The sequence below is a fragment of the Temnothorax americanus genome, unplaced genomic scaffold, assembly GCF_048541705.1.
Source record: "Temnothorax americanus isolate GAGA-0224 unplaced genomic scaffold, ASM4854170v1 Scaffold21, whole genome shotgun sequence".
Classification (NCBI taxonomy): Eukaryota; Metazoa; Arthropoda; class Insecta; order Hymenoptera; family Formicidae; genus Temnothorax; species Temnothorax americanus.
The window spans coordinates 1072469-1094590 of record NW_027509349.1 but is presented as its reverse complement, the minus strand read 5'-3'; the positions used below and the strand labels follow the sequence as shown (position 1 = coordinate 1094590).

Below are 22122 nucleotides of genomic sequence, written 5' to 3'. Positions count from 1 at the left end.
CAAGGAACTCGACGAAACAGATAAAAATCCCGCGTGCATATATCAACCGAAATCAGGGCTGAAGCAGAGAGGGAACGAATTCCAGGATTTCGAGAGCGCCCTATCACAGCACTCGAAGGATCCGGTGGCGCGAGAGAAATTCGAACGCTCTCGGTGTTGCCATGGCGATTAATTACCTTCATCCCTCCTAGGCCGTAGGTGTGATTATAACGGGTGTGCCAATCGGAAGATATCGGGAATCCGTCTGCTCTGGGGAACGCGCAATAAATACGATAATTACGTACAGATTATCGTCCGATGCAAATTAGCTCGTTTCGTGCGACGATAAGTTCGGCACGCACCTAAATTTACCAATCCTATTTCCGTATAATGTACAATTTTATTCTATTATATATCTTTCTTTTACATTTCTTCTATAATGTTTAATATTGTGATAACATATGAGTATTAGATATAAATTCGATAGTATCTTCTTTTATGAAATTTTTTGAGATATAATATTTATGTGAAGACAAAAAATCATGATAATAAGTTAAAAAAGATATATATAAATCTGACTTTTAAATTTTTATATATTGCAAATTTGAAAAATGAGAAATATATCGAGGATAAGCGAGGATTTAAATTTTGCCAGAATTAATAATAACATTTAAAAGATATGAAAATAGACCGTGTGTTGAATTTTCAGTAAAAAAAAATAGATTTTACATTGACTGTAAAATATATAAAAGAGTATGAAAATTTGTACTCTGCAATTTACTTAATAAAATAATTTTGTGTAAAAATGAAGAAAGTGAGATATATATAACGGTAACGAAATACTTGTTTGCACGACGTCAACAAATGGAATAGTTCGCCAGAGAACTATTTAGGGTTGAAAGGAACTATTTCCTTGGCCGACGACGGTAGCTCTGGCAAACCGAAAATTAGGCGAGAAGAAGGGACAGAAGCGAAAATGGTAAGAGGGATGGTTGGCGTTCTATAGTTGGACGCTGCTATCAGTTGTACTATTATCCGAACGTATTTTCTTTTGCATCTTCGCATCTTTGAATGCGAAGTCCACTAATCCGAAACATACAAATTCAAGGCATATCAGAGATAAGGAAAGAAAAGAAAGAGATTAATTTTAGTTTGAGATCACGATATGTCATAGAGACGTTGTAACTATAACATTTTTTATGAAATAAAAAATGAGTACTAAATATAAAATAAACTATTATAAAAATAAGAGTATAGGTAATCAGTTTTGCATTGTTATCTATAAATTGCTGCAGAATATTCAATATTCGGAAAATATATTTTTAAAACGTGGTGCATACTGCATATTGAAGTGTTACCAAGACGTTCCAGTTTTGTTTAATTAATAGCAAATTAATCTAAAAATGATTGTCAACCAGTGATGTAGACTTGTAACCAGCGATTGCAACAGATAGATTTATACACAAATATCGCAATCGCGCTCTGTAAAATGTAATTATTTTGTAGCAATATATATAACAAATCTATTATTTTTCTAATTAAAATAAGGGATGACTCACCGGCACCAATGCGCAACCGCAGAGTCGTAACTGCATCGTCGCTACGTTGTGATCTGTAAAATACAAATGTACAAATAAAATTGTAGCACCGCCCAAGATAATCGATATTTACATATACGCGCAATGATTATTTCAGGAAATAATAACTGCGCGCGTCAAAATCCTTATTCTTTCAAGTGAATAATTATTAAAATATTTGTATATAGTTTCTGCGAAAAACCTTGTTCTTAGATGCAAGCTTCTTTTAATATATTTACAGTATATTTATACATATAGAAATCTTCCTCTCTATATAATTTTCATATAAGTCATGCGTTCCAGGAAATATAATTGAAAATAAACGACTATAAGCAAGAAATACGTATTATAAATAGTACAAACAATTATGTGAATTATATGAATTTTATATAAATAATATAAGAATAAAAATGTAATTCAACAAGTCGTTGCTTTATTCGTACACAAGTAACAATGATTTATTTACCGTACGGTTGTTCCGCTGCGTCGCCCGATGCCTTCCAGACCTCGTTCTCCTCTTCGGTTCTCGGCTTTCCTCGCGTCGCTGGCACTCGCTCGCGGAAAAACCGGTTAATTACGAAGGATGCTTCCCCGCGCGTATAATTCACTCGCGTCCCACGAAATCGAAACTTTCGAAATCCGCTATGTGCGGTGCGGTGACGCGGTAGGACGCGATACTTTATTACTTTGACGCCGTTTACGAAGCAACAAACGTCGCCAAGCTCGTTAATCACGATTGAATGGATTTGCATACGCATCGAGACGATCGCACCCGCGTCGATTCCGACACTTGGCGCATACTCTACTCATCCGGGAGCAAAACTTCTTCCTCGACGTCAGGTAATAGAGGCATGAGAAACACGCGGAGCAGGCGCGACACGAAAAAATTTGGGGAGAGCGCGGGGAGGGGGGCGAGAACACCAAGAACGTAGCCTTTCAGAAAAGCCAAAGCGAAATAATTCGACGATCAAACGAGCCCGTCGAGGTTCGATCTAAATTATATGAAGACGTCTCGTTCTCTCGAAGATGATTACTTCCCACCCTAAAGTATTTCCGCCTTCGGCGGGCTCGTTTGATCGTTGAATTACATTATAGACGTCTCGTTCTCGATGATTACTTGTAGTTCTTTAGAGTTATTATTTCTGCGCGTTATCATACAAGAAAAATTGCAAGTCGATTGGCCATATCGCATGGCTTTTAACCAATCAACTTGCAACGCTTCTGTAAGAACAGAATTTACGCATAAAGTTTCTCTTGCGAATAAATACAAAAATCGATATATTAGCCTTAAAAACTTATAAAAAACATCGCTCGCGCGAGCCATCGTTTCGTTGCCGTTTACGTCGCCGAGGTTGTTTTTGTTTTTTTTGGGCTAGGCCGGCTCGGCTTTCCTGTTTCCTGGAAACTCGCGCCTCGCGAGACGCGTCACGCGGCGTACGCTCTTCCCCCACTCCACCGCTGTTGCCAAATTTTTCCTATTGCCGTAACGTAAATGCCGTAGTCGCGGGCAGTCGCGGGCCGCAGGGGGAAGTGATCCGCGCAGTTCCTTGGGCCTAACGAACCCACGGCATTAACCCGAGTTCCCGACACCGCGGACATACACACACAACTACACATACTCGCGTCAGTGCAATGTGAAAATAGACACGCCTCACGGCTTTACGACAAGAGGTTCGTCCTGGCCGTATTTGAGCTGTATAGCTCTCAGGCCATTTACAGAAGAAGAAGAAGAAGAAGCGGGCGGTCGCGGACGGATTAATGCCAAGTGCCGGTGCGAGTTCGAGGCTGTGTTCAATCCGCTCCGCGTTTTTCGCGTTCTCTTAACTCTAAACCCATCGACCGGCCGCGAATCTTCTGCCTGTATTGCGCCCCGAAAGACAGGAGCCATAATATACGCATATCGTCAGTTCGAGCGATACGTGAAGCGCGGCTGCCGGCTAGGTAGCGTCGCCATGAAGTTAGCCGACAGCCGTGCAATCTTCGAATTCGAATCCGTCCGTTACGCTAGATGCCGAGATGTAAGTGCGTATTCGCCAGATGCAGATGTCGTGAGTCTCGAAAGGATCTTAACCCTTCTCGCGCTGTTCTTTTATCGTGAATCGTGACTAAGTGCGCGTACAGTTAATACCGGGAGTGCCGTGTTAAACGCCGCGCGAACGTAATAACGTAATTAACCGTTTTTTTTTTCCGCGAGTGAGTGTCTCGTGCCACGACGGTGCAGCGGTGCAACGACGAGGGAAGCCGAGAGCCGAGAGGAGGACGAGGTCTGGGAGGCGTCGGGCAACGACGGAACAACCCTGCGGTAAGTAAATTATTAGTGTTTATATACGAATAATAATGACTTGTTCAATTACACTCTTATTCTTACATTATTTACGTAATAATTATTATTTATACTATTTGTAATACATATCTGTTTCTTGCGGGCTTAAAAGATATCCATTTCTACACCAGTGCAGATTAATTTTAATATCGGTTTAACTTTCATCTCCTTTTACTTCTAAAGAATTCGGTCTTTAACCGACTTTTACCTAACAGTATATTTTGATAGATCATGGCATACTTCCTTTGTAAACTTTTTGAATTTTTGCAATATCTTCAAAATTGAAGAAAATATAGTACACGAAAATGTGCGTGACGTCATAATGTTGTTGCGAAATCTTTTGAAGTTGCCGTCATCAAAGAAACTTTAGAAAGCTATAACTTTCTCAAATTTGGGTTTTTTTTTTTAATTCAAAAAGTACTAAAAATCGGCTTAGATTCTCTACATTAATTATGGATACCGCTTAATAAAAAAATTTTACTTAAGAACCCAATTAGAAAAAGATAAAAAGTAAGTTAAACCGAGATTCAACACATTTTGGTGCTTTAGAGGAGAGAAAGTGCCGTGCTGTAGATTTGCGAAGTTAGCACGACATTTTTTCAATTTCGATTTTTTAAGTGTCGTGCTGGACGTAACTGTTAAATATTGTTCAGAAAATAGTTAATCACCGAAACTTTTCTTAAAACTGTCGAAATTAATTCTTAAATCGCGGAAAATCATCAGCACGACACTTGTTATTAAACGTCATGCTGCAAAATTATTTAAAAATTGTTAATTGGTGAAATATATCGATCTAAAATTGTAGGTATATATGTGTGGGATTCGATTAGAACTATCGAGAACTGTTGTTAAATATTATATTATTCAACCGAGATTAAAGTCAATCTGCATTGGTAGAAATGGAGATATTAATCGTTAATTTTCAATTATATTTCCTGAAACGAATGATTTATATGAAAATAATAGGAAGAAAGATTTCTATGTATAAATATTAAAAGAAGCTTGCATCGAACAACAAGGTTTCTCGTAAATTCACGTGAAAGAATAAAAATTTTGACGCGCGCAGTTATTTCCAGAAATATAATCATTGCGCGCATATGTATGTACGTAGATATCGATTATCTTGAGCGCTGTTATAATTTGATTTGTACATTTGTATTTTACAGATCACAACGTAGCGACGATGCAGTTACGACTCCGTTGTTGCGCATCGGTGCCGGTGAGTCATCTCTCATTTTAATCCGAAGTAATGGATTTGTTATTGCTTACAAAATAATTACATCCCACAGAGCGCCTATTCCGACGTTTGTTAATATAAATCTATCCGTTACGATCGCCGGATTACAACAATCTACCGCTAATAATTATCGCGACGACCGCGACGCAAAGAACGTCGAGGAAAGCTTCGGTTGACGCGCGCCGCGATGTTGTTCGCCTGCCTGATGCGCCTCTCCCTTTCACGCGATCGGCAATCAGCACGCGGGGCTCGTTCCTCGTTCACGTTAGCTGCAGCGCGCGGCATAAAATCATAATCCAATTTGTCCGAGGAGACCGCGCGATGGATGCGGGTAGGTCAATGAAGTCGTCGCACCTCTCGGCCGGACCGAACGTTTAATCATCATAAATTTCGCGAGAAACCGCAAACCGGCTTCCCCCCTCCCCACCCCGCGGGCGTTAGGGGAACGGGCGCGAGATACGCGCCGCAGCCGCAGCCACCTGCGAGAGGATCTTTCGAGACTCGCGTGAACTTTCATAGGTATTAAGATCCGAAAGCTGGGACAGAGCTCTCTTGTACGTGGAACCTCTTTTCGACGTATAGTAGCTCCACTTTCAAATCGAGAAAATTATTTGTGGTGCGGCGTCTGATAAATCAAGATACGCGGCAGCATGTTTCGTGCTCTGTTACTTTTCTTAAAATATATTCGGTATTTTTATAATGATAAAAATTACAATTACAGATTTATGATTTTAGTACACATATAGGTGCCATGACAAAAAATATTTGAAATGCAATGACTTAGAAAATGATGTACGATGATGCTCAAACGCGTTCTTAATGTGTGGTTCATGAAGCATAGATTTTAAATTATATCTGCCCGAGTTGCCCGGGATCCTGAAGTTACAAAGACGGGATCCTGAGGATTGCATTGCTTCGTCGTGGTAGTGAACGAAACTTATGTGGACCTGCAGGCACCCGACTTTCTCGAAAAATGGTTGACGGTGTGCATGGCAGTTCCCAAATAATTTACCCAGGGAGAAATGTTCCCAAATAATTTAGCCATCTTCCTATAGCTTCCCGACCACGTCGAATTGCTTGTACACACGATTACGTACGCCTCGTTTCCGCGTCATGGGAACGGGCCTCCGTCGGTGTTTCGGTGGGGAATGGCGGGTCGCTCTAATTCCAATCGCCGTGAAAATGGTTTCAATACGCAGCACGCCGATTGGCTACAGTTAATTAAGCCGACGCGCGCAATCACGCGACTTTTCTAACATCTCGCTTCGCATCGATATAATCCGGGGATAGTAGAGGGGGAGAGAGAGAGAGAGAGAGAGAGAGAGAGAGAGAGAGAGAGAGAGAGAGAGAGAGAGAGAGAGAGAGAGAGAGAGAGAGAGAGAGAAGGAGAGAGAGACGGACTGTTTCTTTATTTGCGATAGATCTGTCAAGTTGGCACGAGTCTACGAATTTAAAAAAAATACTAATAGTTCTAATAGCACTTTTCATAGTTCTACAGTGCCTAAAAAAAATTAAAAAGAGTTTCGCATTTCTTATATTAATATGACGATTTTTGGCAGTTCTAAAGGTAGTTCTCGGCAGTTCTACAAGAGTTCTGTGTTTTAGTATTAGTTCTAAAAAGGGTTCTGATGATTAATTATTTTTTAAAACAATTTTTAAAGATCGTGTCCAGCACAACACTTGGAGAAAATGTGTCGTGCTGACGATTTTTGGCAGTTCTAAAGGTAGTTCTCGGCAGTTCTACAAGAGTTCTGTGTTTTAGTATTATTTTTACAAACAGCATTTACATTAAGCATCGTGCTGAGCGCGTATATTAAAAATTATTTAAAAATTGTTAATTGGTGGAGAGAGTACCTTGCTAGATTCGCGAAGCTAGCACGACATTTTTTCAATTACAATTTTTTAATATAAGGAATGCGGAACTTTTTTTAATTTTTATCAGGCACATGTAGAACTATGAAAAAGTGCTATTACAACTATTAGTATTTTTTGGAAATTCGTAGACTGTCGTGCCAATTTCACAGATCCATTTGCGATCGGGTCACGTTGTAGGCTGCAGTCAGTTCCGTGCACGCACAAACGTCGAACCTAATCGATTCCCGACGTCCGATTGCGCTTGTCGAAACCGCCGCGCTTCATAAAATAGAAGCTTAGCGATTTCCTTATCCATGCAAGCGACTACGGCGGCGGAGGCGACGGCGCGCCGCCTCTTTGCTCTTATTGGCAACGATAGAGGCGGGATTCAATAGTTATTCATTAAACTCGAATTCAGTCGGACAGGATGCTGGGGTCACATCCACGAGCTGACCTTGCGGCTATCTTCAAAGGCCTTATCTCCCGCCGCGCGCTCTCGCTTCGCCGTTCTTCTGCTCGTTTTCTTCGGCCGGCCGCGCTGTCGAGCCATCGAGAGGCCAGTAGATATGTCCGCTGGTGAACGATTGGAAATCGACCGTCTTCTATCGTCGACAAACCGCTTCCTGCTTTGGTATTTCTGTCACGGGTCTGCACGCGGTCATTTCTGGACCGCGAGAGCTCCCCGCGAATGTCAACGACCGCGAATGAATTAGAATTGACAACGCGGAGGAGCGAGTGAGCGAGCGTTTCTTCGTGCTAGATACACGTTCGATACACATTATTATGTAGAACTGACAATAAGTAACATTTAGTACTAGTTATATTTTATTTACTATATTTTTTTTTACTTTTTTGTCCATCATTTATTGTTTATTTAACACTTTGATAAAATTGATATGAAGTTAGCTTCACCGATTTAAACGAAGATACTCCACATCCGTTCAAGTAATCTAAGATCGCACATGATCGATCGTAAGTATCCTTGGTCACGATCTCGCCTGTGATTAACATATTCTCTTTGTGAGAAGAACTTCCAATTCCATCTTTTAATAAATCCTATTGCTCTATACCGCGAATATCGCTTGAGAATCCATTTTCGCGTATTAAAATAATACTGAACTTTCAATATAATATCCGTTCACGCCTATGTGAACCTGGCACCCGACGAAAAATCAATTTTTTTTAACGGAAAACGTTAGCATTTCGTTTGTAGTTGTTTGTAGTAGCAAAAATTTCGAAATATGGTTGATCCATTTGACACTTACGAAAAAACCTACTTACAAAAAACTATAAATCCAGTTTTACTAAAAATGGAAACAGATAAATCTAAGATGTACATTTTTGCGCAATGACGAGATCCTCGTGATTGATAGTGCTAATTACTTCTTTTTGGAACTGCTTAATCTGTTAATAACACTCAAAGATCGTCCATCTCTCCCTACTTTTTACTTTCTTTGTTACGTTATCTTTCTGTTCTTAAATTCTGAAACTTGTATATTTTAACGTTACTAAACAGATTCTTTGAGGCCACTTGAACGACGATTTCCTCGCTCAGCTAATCGTCGCACGATATCATCGTACTTACTTTCGTAAGCGCTGCGCTAGTTTGTCTCTCAGTACTTTCGCGGAGGAGAAAATTTTCCGCAAGGGAAGCTCGTTAGACTCCGGTAATTAAGTCGGTCGCGGGAAAGCCGCGTCCAGATGCGTCGCGCGGGGCGTATCGAATTCCCCCATGGGCCACCGTTGGGTCCACATTCCCATATTAACATAGAGATACGGTCACCCTACGAGCTTTGCACTCTCTCTCTCTCTCTCTCTCTCTCTCTCTCTCTCTCTCGCAACGTAACACACTTCGCATTAAAGGTGTGCGTAGCCAGTTCTAATGGAGGCTCGCACGCGGCGCCACGTGGCATCGGGTTAAGCAAACTATCGATTATGGGATTTCACGCTAAGTACCTATAGGATTACACCGGCGATGGCCGATAAAGCCACTGGATTTGTTGTTCTTTTCGCGATCCCGCTACAACATTGTACGCCACTCTATCTGATCTCCGTTTCTCTCTCTGCCGTCTCCTCTTTTCCCGCCCGACATCCTTTTTATCACCTTCCTCCCTATCTCGCAAATTCCCCCCTTTCCTCTCTCTCTCTCTCTCTCTTTCTCTGATAGAATAAGCCAAATAGGTCAAAATCTTTTATACTGTCCAAAATAAGTCGACGATAACGTCGCAAGAGCATAAAATTACAAGACAGGCGTTTAAAATAGTATACGAGATAATATAAGTTTATTTTTTTACGATTCATGATTACGTTTTAATCCGCTGATAGTTTTTTCATCACGTAAAGTATTCGACATTAATCTAACTGTCTCTCGCAAGCTCCTTCAATCTACGGCCGTTTTCAGCGAACACAACGGTTGCGAAATCATTACGTGGCGATTGCGAATGATTGATGCGCGCATCTTCTACGTCAGATAAATCAGTTCCGTTTTTCGAAAGCCGAACGATCAATTATTACAATTCTCGTCGCAGCATCGCGTTTATTTCCCATTTTTATATATATTATATGTCTTTTATATTTAAATCTATATTAAATCGTCGACGCTCTGCAGCTCGGAGAAATTCCGGACAGTAAGAAATCGCTCTCTGTTGGTCGGTTTTTCAGCGAGAGAGGCACGTCGGAAAATTACAGAACGATATCGATTATAGCGCGCGGCGCATCGCTCCAGCGATGCAAACTAGGCCGCGACTCTCCGCTCTAGGAGGAAACATAAATCAGCCGCGTGGAAAGTCGTGAATTCGCCGTTCCGATTTTAAGTTCCGCCGCGATCTATTTCCGTCCTATCAATCGGCACACTTGTCTCTCACACTAGGAAGCCGGCCAATCTCCGGCCGGCCAATTAACGGATTCGTTGCTCGCGCGTGATGGTCATTATCGCCGAGGATAATTAATATCCGTTGGCGAGGGAGGATCCAGGAGGGGACGAGCGCGAGAGAGGGATGAAGACCGAGATTACGAAAGCGCGCGCAACTGGCTCTCCCAGTGTGACCGTGACAGACTTTAAGACGCCGCTATCAAAGGAAGTGAGGTCGACCTCGGGAATCGTTAACGGCCGGTCGTCCGGGCCGTGTGGAGACATGCCTTCTACAAATCGTACGGGAATAACTCGACTCGGGGCGAGACGATCGTTTTCGGGACGAGATCTGTCTTGCGGGCTGATAAATTCGCGGGGCTCCATCCGCAGCGCCCGGAGCGGAAGCTTTTTAATCGCGTCGTATGAAACCGGAGGCGGCTGACTGTGAGGTACTGCACTCCTGGGGATGACCCCGAGCCGAGCGCGCCGGCCGGGCAGGCACGCCAGCTAGCCTGCAGCGCGTGTCATTTTAAATCACTGCCAACGTGCTGAACGAGAGAGTCTGCCCGAGTCCGACCCTCAGACAACCACCTGAAGTCGCCTGAATTAAATTCTACTTTGTTATCCTACGGCCGGAGAGTGGGCCGGATATTGTGGAATGCATTGCCTGATGTTAAAATTTGCAAATTAATCTCGCCCGATTTTCTGATTATTCCTAACTGGCCAGAGTGTGCGCAGATTAAGAAACGTTTATAAATTATTGCTTTAAATTTCACAAGATATCAATGCAGCTACGCTGCGTCAATATCATGATTAAGTCTTCCGTTCTCCCAGTAATCTTCGGTTCTCAAAATGGAAATTTTAGAAGAGCGCGATGCATCCTCGAAGGATGAATCGCGGGGCAAAATATCCGAAGGCGCGCTCGTCGATCAACGGGCGTTTCTTCAACCTCGCACGTGACTTCGTCAACGTTTTGACAACGTTTAGCGGACCGGCTTTCCCTCCCTTCGGCGACCCTTTTAAAGGGATGATGGATGCCCGGCACGCGACTCGCTTCAACACCCCGAGGAGAGGCTCGATGGATATTTAGGACAATTCGCGCGTGCGTTCTCGTACCAAACAATTCATATATCACCTGGGCGACGTCGCGAAATAATAGGGAAATGAATTCGCGCGAAGGATGGAAATCGCGAACCTAATCGACATTCATCAGTGTTAAGCGAACGCGACGTCATCAGTGTCGCAGAATCATTTTCACTAGCGGGTCACGCGGGAGATCTGTATAGATAATTAATATCAAATTTTTTCGTGCTTCTTCCATCACAAAAGTTTTTCTTCTTTTCATTAATCGCAGATAAAACTCGTCAAGAAAAATATGTGAGTAACGTCAATATTTTAATGTTTTAATTCTTTCCCTTTATGACAACTATAGTTACGCAACTGATAATAATGATAACGAATTTATATCTGTAAACTGTTTTAGAATTCCTATTTTTTTTTACTTGTAGATTTATTTAAAAAATAATATCTTCAAATTGTACTTTTATTTTTATTTTTATAAAAGTGTCATTTAAAGATGTTATTTTTTTAATTAAAGCTGGAAGTAAAAGGAATTTTATATATATTATTATACAGTTTACAAATACAAATTTATTATTGTTTTAAATAAATTGTTGTAACTAATTAATAAAAATACACTACGAAATTATTAATAAATGACTTATTAATAAAAAAGATTGAAACGTAACATTGCTTATGAAAATCTGTGACGATTGTTGGCCTAATTTCCGATTGAATGAGAGAGAAACCGACGGAGCGCAAACCCCCGAAACTCGCTGCCATAAAAGTCAAGTTTAGTCCCCGACGATAATGCTTGTAATCCAAATATAATTTTTGTCAGCGGGGCGCAATAGCGGTTGAAACTACCCCGTTTCACGGACGCGTCCCGACGATCGCTGGTGTTGGTGGTCTCGTCCCGAAATCATATATAGGAAAGCCACCCCTTGTTACGACCGCGCTTTACATCCCCCGAAAACTTAATACGGACTCGGTCCGGACTACACCCCGTACTTAGGGTTGGTCTATTGCGGTTACCGTGAACTTTGTCCCGCGTAGAATTTATTGCCTCATATCGACTCTGTGTTTTCGATGAGGATTGTATATAGCCAAACTTTCGTTTTCTCGGTCTCCTTTGGAAAACTTTATGTTTTCTCATCGGTAACTTACTAACTTTATTTCACAACAATTTTAAACGCGCTGTATTGTAGTATTGTATAGTATTGTAGTTTTAAATATTTTACAATATTATTTATTATTTCACAACATAATGCATCAAATATAATTTTATTTAACTCTGCGATAGCTTTCTCTTCTAAATAAAATATCTCAAATGGAAAAAATAATCATTTAACACACGCGCATGTATAAACGCAATTAAAATTAATACTTGGAAGAATTAATTTAAATTCATTTCAAACTTCACGCTACTTTTCAATGGGAATTAATTTCAATCAATAATTTCAACGGTTTTAAGTTAGGTGCAATGGCCGGCACGATTCGCACCACTCGTAAATAACTATTCCTCTGAATAGTTCGCAAAGTCGCAAACGCGTTCTGATGTCAAGTGGCATCGCCCGCGCCGGTCGATGTCTGGCGGCGCGTCTGACGGCCGAATAAAGGGCAAATAAATTAAGTTAATGCGCTCCACGCTCTCGGCCAGCGAGCGCAATCTTCCTCTCTCTCGGTTCGCTCGCATTAACGACCGGAGGTCCTCCCTCCGTTCACGCCATATTGTTCGATGGAATTTGTAATTTAGATTGATACCGGGGCCCCGACTCCGATCCCTTGGACGGGGGCGAGCGACGATTTCGAGAAATCGTCCCGCGGAACCCGCCGCGCCATCGCGCCGCGCCGCCGCAAATAATTCGTCGCAGCTCGCGAAATTTATGACACCGGCGATGGCGTTGGCGAAACGCTTCGGTTCGGAGAACGCGTTCCAATAAAGTCAACGAGCTCTTACGTGCGCAATAGGCGAACGCGCCTCGGATAAAATCGCGGCGAGCCGCGTCCGACGAAATAAACGATAAAAGGAAAGCTGCAGAATAAGGAAATAAACTGGCGAGATCACATAAATCTCCGCGTGTCTCTACCCAAGCTAAATGTATAACATTTTCAATAAACTAATATTTATCTTCTCAGTAATCAAACTGCAGCAGCAAAATATTGCGTGTATATCATACGCCATTTTTATTACCTAAAATTTGTATAACTATTGCCGAATGCGGTAGAGACCTCTCGAAAAATACCAAAACATTTTTGGAGCTGACAAATAATCAAGTTGAGAATTACAAATTCATATATTTATCATAGATTTGTATTAATTCGTGGCCCAAAGTATGACTCTAAGTGAATAAAACTCCTAGAAAAAACTACATGAAAAAATTTACACACTTGTAATATCACCTTGTGTTCGCTATCATTTTTCTGAATTTATTGTAAAAAAATGAAAAGATTTATTAATATTTGGGTTTTTACATGTAAAAGTACAAGTCTTATAAGGTACATAAAAAATTTTTTTTAGATTTTTAAAAACAAAATGGCAGCTCTCACAAAACAATCCTTTTTTTTTCCTTGACCTCCCTTGCCGTACCGCTACAAGTCGCAATTTTGTACCTAAAACAAACCAAAAATTTTCTGAAATTACGGCCCAAAATCTAGTGAACATCGTAGGATTTTTCCGATTGGTTAAAAAAAGGGTGTCGATTTGAATTTTTTTTTTCTTTTGGAAAAAATTACTTGAAAATCGGCCATAGAATCGGCAAATTTTAATTTATCGAAAAAATCTTACGATATATTTACTAGATTTTGGGCCGTATTTTCAGAAAATTTTTGGTTTGTTTTAGGTACAAAATTGCGACTTATTGTAGCGGTACGGCAAGAAAGGTCAAGGAAAAAAAAGGATTGTTTTGCAAGAGCTGTCATTTTGTTTTTAAAAATCTAAAAAAAAATTTGTTATTACCTTAAGACTTGTACTTTCATACGTAAAAACCCGAATATTAATAAATCTTTTTATTGTTTTTATAATAAATTCAGAAAAATGACCCTAATACTTTTAGTGAACACAAGGTGATGGGTAAATAACGAAACATCTCTTCACATTGTTTATGATAAGATCTTCAGAGTTTGAAGCTTGAAGACATCAACTCCCTCCGTCTATAAGACGTCACTGGCCGTTCCCATCATCGATTCTGCCACCCCCTTGACCGGAAGATTACGTCTCTTTTCCCCCCGGCCTACGCCAGTGTCCGATGATGAAGTTATCCAGCGATAATGGCTCCATTACATCGCGGCGTGCTGCGGCACACCGTCTCTCCGTCTCCCCTATCGGGCCCCGAAGAGTCCCCCTCGCGCAGGTGGAGCGGCGAGGAGGAGGGGAGGAGGAGGAACGGATATCGTCGCACCGTATACTTACCATGGCGATTGTTTATGTTGGCTGATGGCCACTTATGCTGCACACACATCGCATTACGAAGCCGTTCTCGGGGCCTCACGGCCCGTTACTTAGCTCGTGGCCTGGGCATCGTATAGGGTAATGGCGAACGCGTTACGGATAAAATGTATACTTAGCCTCACAGCTCGATGGCACCGATGCCTTGATGCCTCGGCGATATCGAGATTACGCCGTTCTTGATCCCTCTCCCCCTTGTTCTTCCTCTTCTTCTTGCTTGTCGTCGTCGCGAATTTCGATTGCCATTTTCTGAAAATGGGAGAATATTTTGTGATGCGTCCGTCGTTGCAATTAAAGCCCGATGCATCAGTTGTATTTTTTTTATATCAACCGTAATAATTTGATTAGAAGAAAACTTATAAAAATCGATGACGGCCATGACGGGCAACTAAAATTACGCGTACTCCGTTTCTATATATAAAGCATATTGTATTAATATTTATGATACTATTGAAGAGAAGTTATCGATACTTTTAAATATTATGAAATAATAAAGAGAAAGTACGCGGGTATTTTGATATTTTATCATGATCAGCTTTGCACCGCAGTATTTGTCTCGGGGCGAATTACGGAGACAAAAAATGGCGGTCGGTCGAATGCAAACATCACTATATCGTCTATATAGATTCGCACCGGGCGTATCCGTCGTATATCGGATCGCACTTAGCATAATTCGACGTTTCGTAAATGACGGGACAGGTGCGCACTCCACGGGGAAGGGGGGAAAGGAAGATGACGTCAGCGCGTGGCATCTTCTTGGGAAGAGGGATGAAAGATGAGCGAGGCAGCGTGGAGAGCCGCGCGAAAAGTCGGGGATAGCCTCGAACGATGCCCCGGTCCGGGCAACGTTCTCGCACAGATTGACCACCTCCGATGTTAATGGGGCCCTGATTACAAAGCACGCTCCAGCTCGGCCCTGCCCCCTGTTTATATCAATATCTCGGCGTTGCTCACGCATGCACGCACTCAAACGCGCGCGAGCACGTGCATTCTCGCTGTCTTATCTCTTTACGCGGCTATATACCCTTTATTAAAATACAGAACGTATATAGATCGAACGCGGAATCGTTGGCTCGTTCAGAAATAAACTGCGAATTAATTGTTCGTAATATTTTACGACGATTGAACGCGCTTTAATCGATCTGTAATTCACATCAGAATATAAATAAAAATCTATACTTATAATTTCGCGCAGCGTGTAACGAAAAATATTTAAAGAATCATTTGAACCGCACACATACACACATACGTCACAATATATGTGAAATAGAATTCTATCCTGCTATTTGACAAAATTATAAATCATCTGAAGACTTTACAAATTGAATTAAGTTATTTGACAATACAATACTAATAATTTACTACAAGGATGTAAAAGTGCTTCCGGTGAGCCCGACGATTCAATTTTAGAGATAACGTAATGTAACTGCAATGTATTCTAATTTAGATAACAGGTAAATAATCGCAATTTTCTCTTTATACGGCGAATCGAAAAAGCTCGCTCAGATCGATTTGAGGTCGCGTTTCGAAAGAATCTTCGTATTATCCGAATCGCGGGACGGACAAGATTGTGACGTGAAAATCTTTCTCAGTGTAATTGAGCTGGAATTTCTCGCTTGCGTGCTCTAAGCAAAAGTGTCAGCGAAAACTGTACGTGTGCCACGAAATACAATCCAATCCGCGGCGGATTCCGAGCGGGCTAAATCCTCGATCCGATTTGGACACCGGCGGCGTTTTCACAGCGGCGAAAACCACCCCTCCGGTGCTCGCCTTTTTCTTCGGTCCTCCCGCTCGTTTTGGGGCGGAAAACGCTGCGTCAGCGCGCCGATGGTGCCATTCGCGCGCGGACCAAATAAAATGTATCGGGCATTTTATTCGCCGCCGTCGTGTGTAGGTTGGACAAGCCGTCGATTTCCGATCCCGTGGGTTCCGAGGGAGGCTGTGCCACGATGCGGATTTCGATTTGGTCCGCGCATTCAATACTCATCCTTTTCTGCGCTCCTGACGCACGTACAAATAGTAGGGTGCCGAATATATATATATATCGTCCCTTTTCTTATAAATGTTGAATATATGGAATTCTGATATAAAGGGGATAGTAAATAAAACAACGACACGAAATTGGGGGGGGTGTTTTATTATTATTTTTATTTTCTGTGATCATAATAAAGCATTGTAATGAGGTATTTATCCTTCGGAAGATATCCCATGAGGAATATCTGAATTACGAGTATGATGAAAGTAATATTTGAAAGAAACTGGGATTTTGTGTAAGAAAGTTTTCTGAAGGATTATTTGCTAGTGCATTTTTGCAATCCTAATATCTTTGGGACATGTAACCCGGGTTTGAAAATGCTCATGGTTGACAAAGAGGACGCGACGTGCGAGGATTCGGCCGATCTCGCTCTCGGCCCTTACGGCCGTTTTGAAACGGGCCCGGACAAAACATTCCCGGCCGCGGCGCGACGGAACGTATAATAAGAGTGTGATTAGCATTATTTACGGCCGGTTAACTATTAACCCATAAATCAACTGACGACTGTATTATCCAGCGCCCCGCGTGTTCGTGCGCGTTCAACCAGCTTCGACTCGAGGAAAACGGTACGGCACCGAGGTGCCGGGTCCGTAGATCGACCGCTCGATAAAGACGATTCGAGAACTCGAAGGAGGAGAGAGAGAGAGAGAGAGAGAGAGAGAGAGAGAGGGGGAGAGAGAGAGAGACACTCCCGGAGTCGGCGAGAGGGCCGACCATCCGCCTAGTGATTTAAGGGAATTCGCTTGGACCGTTTCCGCACCAAGCTCTCTATATTTTGCTCGACTTTTAAGAGGCATTGCGAAAAGTCAGCCCTCGAGATATAATATCGGTTCGTAAAACGGTTTTTTTAATATTTGAGTAACATTTGGAAATATGTTCTTTGCTCGTTTTACTTTTAGCAATTTTCTTTTTAAAAAGCTTTCTTTTCTTTAATTTTTGTTTGTTATATTTTTTCAAAAAGTTGTGGAGGAAGTTACTATTTATCGTCTTTTAAATTTTGCTTATATTTGAGTAACTAAGCTTAACTAAAGTTATATGTATCAAGCTTGAAATTAATTTTTTGTATCTGGTAAGCATAATTTTCAAAAAGTCCATCGTATAGATCGTTTATAAAGACTGCTTCGGTTGTCATACGTTTGTAAAGCAAAAATCAACTCGGAATCCTCAGGCAAAAGAGAGTGAATTTAGTGTGGGAGAGATCTTGCGTATACGTGCCCTCTTGACAATATTATCAGTTGGAGGCATTTATATTCCTTCCGATATTGATACCGATACTTCGCCCCGATATAACAAGTCTGGCAGGAAGTGCTCGTAAAACGGGGACGATGTCGATGGAGCGGAGATGCGAAGATGGCCGCGATTCCTCTCTCTCTCTCTCTCGTCTCGCGCGCAGCTTCTTTCTCTTTGTTTCGCCGATAGAGGATGAAGATGCGGGTCACGCGTCGGCGGTTAGTTCTGATTAGCGACAGAGCGAATGACGTACCGCTGCCAGGTTCTCGTGCCGCGAATACTCAAGCAGCGAGTACGTATTATATATATGCGCTCCGCCAGGAACGGAGGGCCAGCATATCGCGCACCGGTTTATGGAAATTTATTTAGCGCGCGCCAGTCTCTTCACTAAATAAATTCCGAGGAGAGAATTCGCGCAAGTCCAAGATCCTCGGGTCCTGAGAATTGGACGATAGATTTAATTACCATTACTATAACAGACTTGAATAATCAAAGGAAATATTCAGGCATTTATTTCGTGTGACACATTCTCTTCCGTTTATACATTTTTAATAAATAATTCTATTCTGGATTGCAATTTCTTCTTCATCTGTATTGCATTTGAAAATTGGGAATAAAGTAAAATTATTTAAATTATTACTTGTAATATAGAATAGTTAAGTTTTGGTATAATGATCATGATCAAGATCGAAAAGAAGTTCATTATCTTTCGCAGTAAAATGTTTCTAAAATCCATGGCTTTTTACACAAGTGAAACGAGAATCAATCGCAGGGTAAAAACCTCGATATCGTCCAACTCATCCACCCCAGTCTCTTTTTGCCGTGCGGCGGAAGAAAATCGACGGCCGCAATCACGAGAGGCGATAAAGCCTCGCGCGCGGACGTCATTCGATGTAGCGCGGGGTCGCGTCGGGAGGAGCGTTGCATTGAGAAATTTCAATTCGTATAAGGTCGATGGAGCTGGCTTGATCCATTGATCCCAGAAATATCATCGAGATTACGCAACGTTGAATGAGCGAAGAGTCGGCCGGATGTCGATAACAATTTCAATTTGTCGACGTCGAAGCCGACATTTGCCGTATCGCAGGTTTGCCAGACGTTCACGTCGAACGAGTATATAATATGATATAACAATAACTTTGCGATTCTTTAGTCATCACATTATGGTCAAATTAAATTCAACATAAATCAAACAAAAATTGATTTAACACTCTAGCGATAAATATAAAATATAATATTGGAATAAATGTACGTTTCCTGTAAAGATTCGCGTTCTGAAATAGCAAGATTAATTGATTGATTAATTAGGCCGACGATATAACGACGTTTTTCCGAGAGACAGCCATTCAGAACAATATATGGAGTGCGCAATTTCGCGACCCGCCGCTGGGAGAGCGCGAATGATAAAAGCGGAGCAACGCCTGGGCCGTCGCCGTCGCGTCGTCGCTGCTGGGAAAGGGCGATCGACAAGACCGATTCGAAAGTGCTTTGCGAGCCGCGGCGTGCTGCGGCCCGGCTAATTAAGTGCGCCGTAAGTTAATTGAGATGCTGCGCGTAGGAGTAAAGCCGAAGATACGAGGGAAACGTTAAACTGTGTAAACATCGAGCTAATTACTTCGAGACTTTATCGCGCAACTCCACTCCGCCGAGAGCTCGGCGAGCGAGGAGCAAGTGTGCGCGCGCGAAAAGCGGGAAAAGTGAAGGGAGGGCGCGAGGGGGTGAGGTGAGGGGGAGAAGAGTGAGAGAGGGAGGGTGTCTCGCGCCGGAGGGAGGTAAAGAGAAGGGCTGGCGTTTATCGATGGACACCAAACAGGATTAGATGGAGATGAAGCTGACGTGCATTGTTTATACAGCGCGCTCGAAAACGCTAGATTTTAAGCGGCGGACGGTAAGACAGCATCGATCTCTCGAAGAAAAACGAAATGAAATTAAACGAGATCGTTTATTATGTTTTTTTTTTGATGGGCCAGTAGATAGCATTTACTTTATTTAAATTTATTCCATCAAATTTTTTTCCCTTCGCATACCTATTCAGATGTTCAGTTATATCAAAATTCAAGTTGATCCTCGCGCGATTGATAATCTCTAAATATTTCCATTTAATCTGGTCGATGGTACCTCGCTTGTGCTCTTCTTTTTATTATTAAACTGCAAACGCGCGCGATTATGCGCGCTTTTTACGCGCGTGTCTTTCGACATATTTTATGCATGTATATGTTTTTTCGGCACGTCGATTTACATTCTCCGTCGACAATTATTCGCTATGAAGTACCACTGCTGCTGCAGCGGAGAGTTAAATAATGCAAACAAGCAATGTGATGGAGAAGGGAGGGAAGAAGAAGACGCGGAGTTTCGGAGTGCTACTGGCGTGGCGGCGGTAACTGCTACTCGCGGAAGGTGAGGAGACCCAGTTAATTACTAAAGCGTTTTAATCGCCGGCAAAGTTTCGTCTGGGCCGGAAAGGGCTTCGAGGATGCGGCGGCTGTGTAAATTAGGAACTCGCCGCTTTCCTCTTCGCTCGTCCTTCCCGCGTCCGCATTATGTACGCCTGGGTCTCCCGAGACGAGCGTCAGTCTAATTTCCGGCAAAAGGTGACTTTTACGTAATAGCGCGTCGCCTTGAATTTAACTCCTCTTAATTATATACGCGTGTACCTCCGGAAAATTATTCGTGCTTTACTAATTGCTATCAAGTGTTCTGAATTTGATATATTTTTAATATCAAAATCGAATTTTTACTTAATTACGTATACTAAGTACGAAAACAAAAATGTGAATTTTATATAAAGATAAATTATTGTTATTATTATTATGCTATTATTACTCTCATTATTTGTATCAAAATCAAATTAGATCTGAACGTCTGTATATGTATAAATGAAGAAGATAATCTGATAGAATACATTTATATAATATGGTAAATCAAATTTCACATACTTTATAATATCGTTTTGAATATGTGAATTATGTAATCGATGTACAACAAGTGGCTATTAGTGTTTATTATCTTCATCTTCCAAAGTGCAAGTTACAAGCACATCTTTCGTTACGTCTTGCTCCGGTTCAAGTCCTGTTTTTATTTCTTTTCGGAAAGTCTTTTATTTAACTCGATTATTAAATGCCCCTCTTTCTCACTTTTCCTCCAACCTCTCCTTTCGTCTCTGCGGTTCCGGGCGCATATTTAGGGGTCGCTGATGGTTGCAGGTTGCCCCGGCAACCACATCGAGAAACCCTCTGTCGTTGCCAAGGCAACCTTCTCCTTCGTCTTCTCACCCTCTCCTCTCTGCCGGAGAGATTCAATTCGAGAGAGCGAGAACGAGTCTGAAGGAAAGGAGAAAGGGTGCTGCTGGTTTCTGTGAAGCGAGGAGAAGGGGAGTGGAGTCCCAAAGCAAGAGGAGGGAAAAAAGATGGTGCGCTTTTTGGTGATTATATTTGATGGCGCGAGCGAGGACGTGCCAAATGAGGATTTGACCTTGATTAAAGACGAACTCTCTCTCTTGATTTCTTTCTTTCTCTTTTGATTGCTCTCTCTCTCTCTCTCTCTCTTTCTCTCTAATCAACGATAAAACGATACGGGGTGTCGTCATGGCAATCCGCGTTGTATAAAAAGCAAAAACAGAATTTACCAAAAGATCCAATTTGTACGGCAGCGATAATCGCTATAGGATCACGAAAATAAAATTATTATTAATGAAGTAAATATGAAATTAAAATATTTAATGATTTAATAAATATTTAATAATATATTTAATATATTTATATATTTAATAATATTTTTATTAATAAAATATTTATTGTTAAATATTTAATAATATTTAATTTAAAAGCCGTTATTTCTTTAGGCTTAAAATACATTTATTCAAATAAAATGTATAATATGAATATAAAAAATTATAAGTTAAAAAATTGTATCAGCTTTTTTTATAAGATTTTATCTGTTAAGAATGTAAATTTTAGAAAAAATATAGTAGCCCACGTTCATTTCTCATGCGACTTTGATATTTGTGGTTGAACCGGGCGAAGAACTTATTCATAAGATTATTCGCCATTTTCATCATGACGCCTTCGCCCTCTTGTATGTGTCGTTATTTAAGTTTTATATTAAAGAGCACGGTCGCGTGTGCGCGCGCGCACGCGGATCCTCCGGGTATTTGATGTATGACCCGCGCGTGTTCTGGTTCCTTCACCAAGATGCACCTAAACGTGAGATATCGTGCTCGATCAATTTTTCATGGCTCCACTTCACCCCTTTCAGCCCCTCTCCTTTTCCTTCGCTAACATGATCAACTTCGCGATTTCTCATTGTCAATCGATAAGTAATTTAATTACTCGCGCACTGAAAAGTTAATTCTTGAAACGTTAATTACATTCTTAAATTAAATCTTGTGCATTTCGTAAGCAATTTGAACATTGTTAATGAATCATTAATCATTGTTATAAAATATTATATTGATATTATATTTTCCACATATAGTTCTGGGAAAATATCGAGAATTGTCGATAATATGTACAAAAGAATCTAATAAATTA

General features: G+C 41.3%; 1 long non-coding RNA gene across 2 annotated transcripts in view; it reads left to right on the top strand.

Moving 5' to 3' along the window:
- Window positions 1-3062: 3062 nt before the first annotated feature.
- Window positions 3063-22122, top strand: part of LOC143897820 (uncharacterized) — a 198817-nt gene continuing 179757 nt past the window's right edge. For both annotated transcript variants that reach the window (XR_013257004.1, XR_013257005.1), the window contains exons 1-2: window positions 3063-3858; window positions 5046-5098. This is a non-coding gene — a long non-coding RNA (uncharacterized LOC143897820). The remainder of the gene's footprint in view (window positions 3859-5045; window positions 5099-22122) is intronic.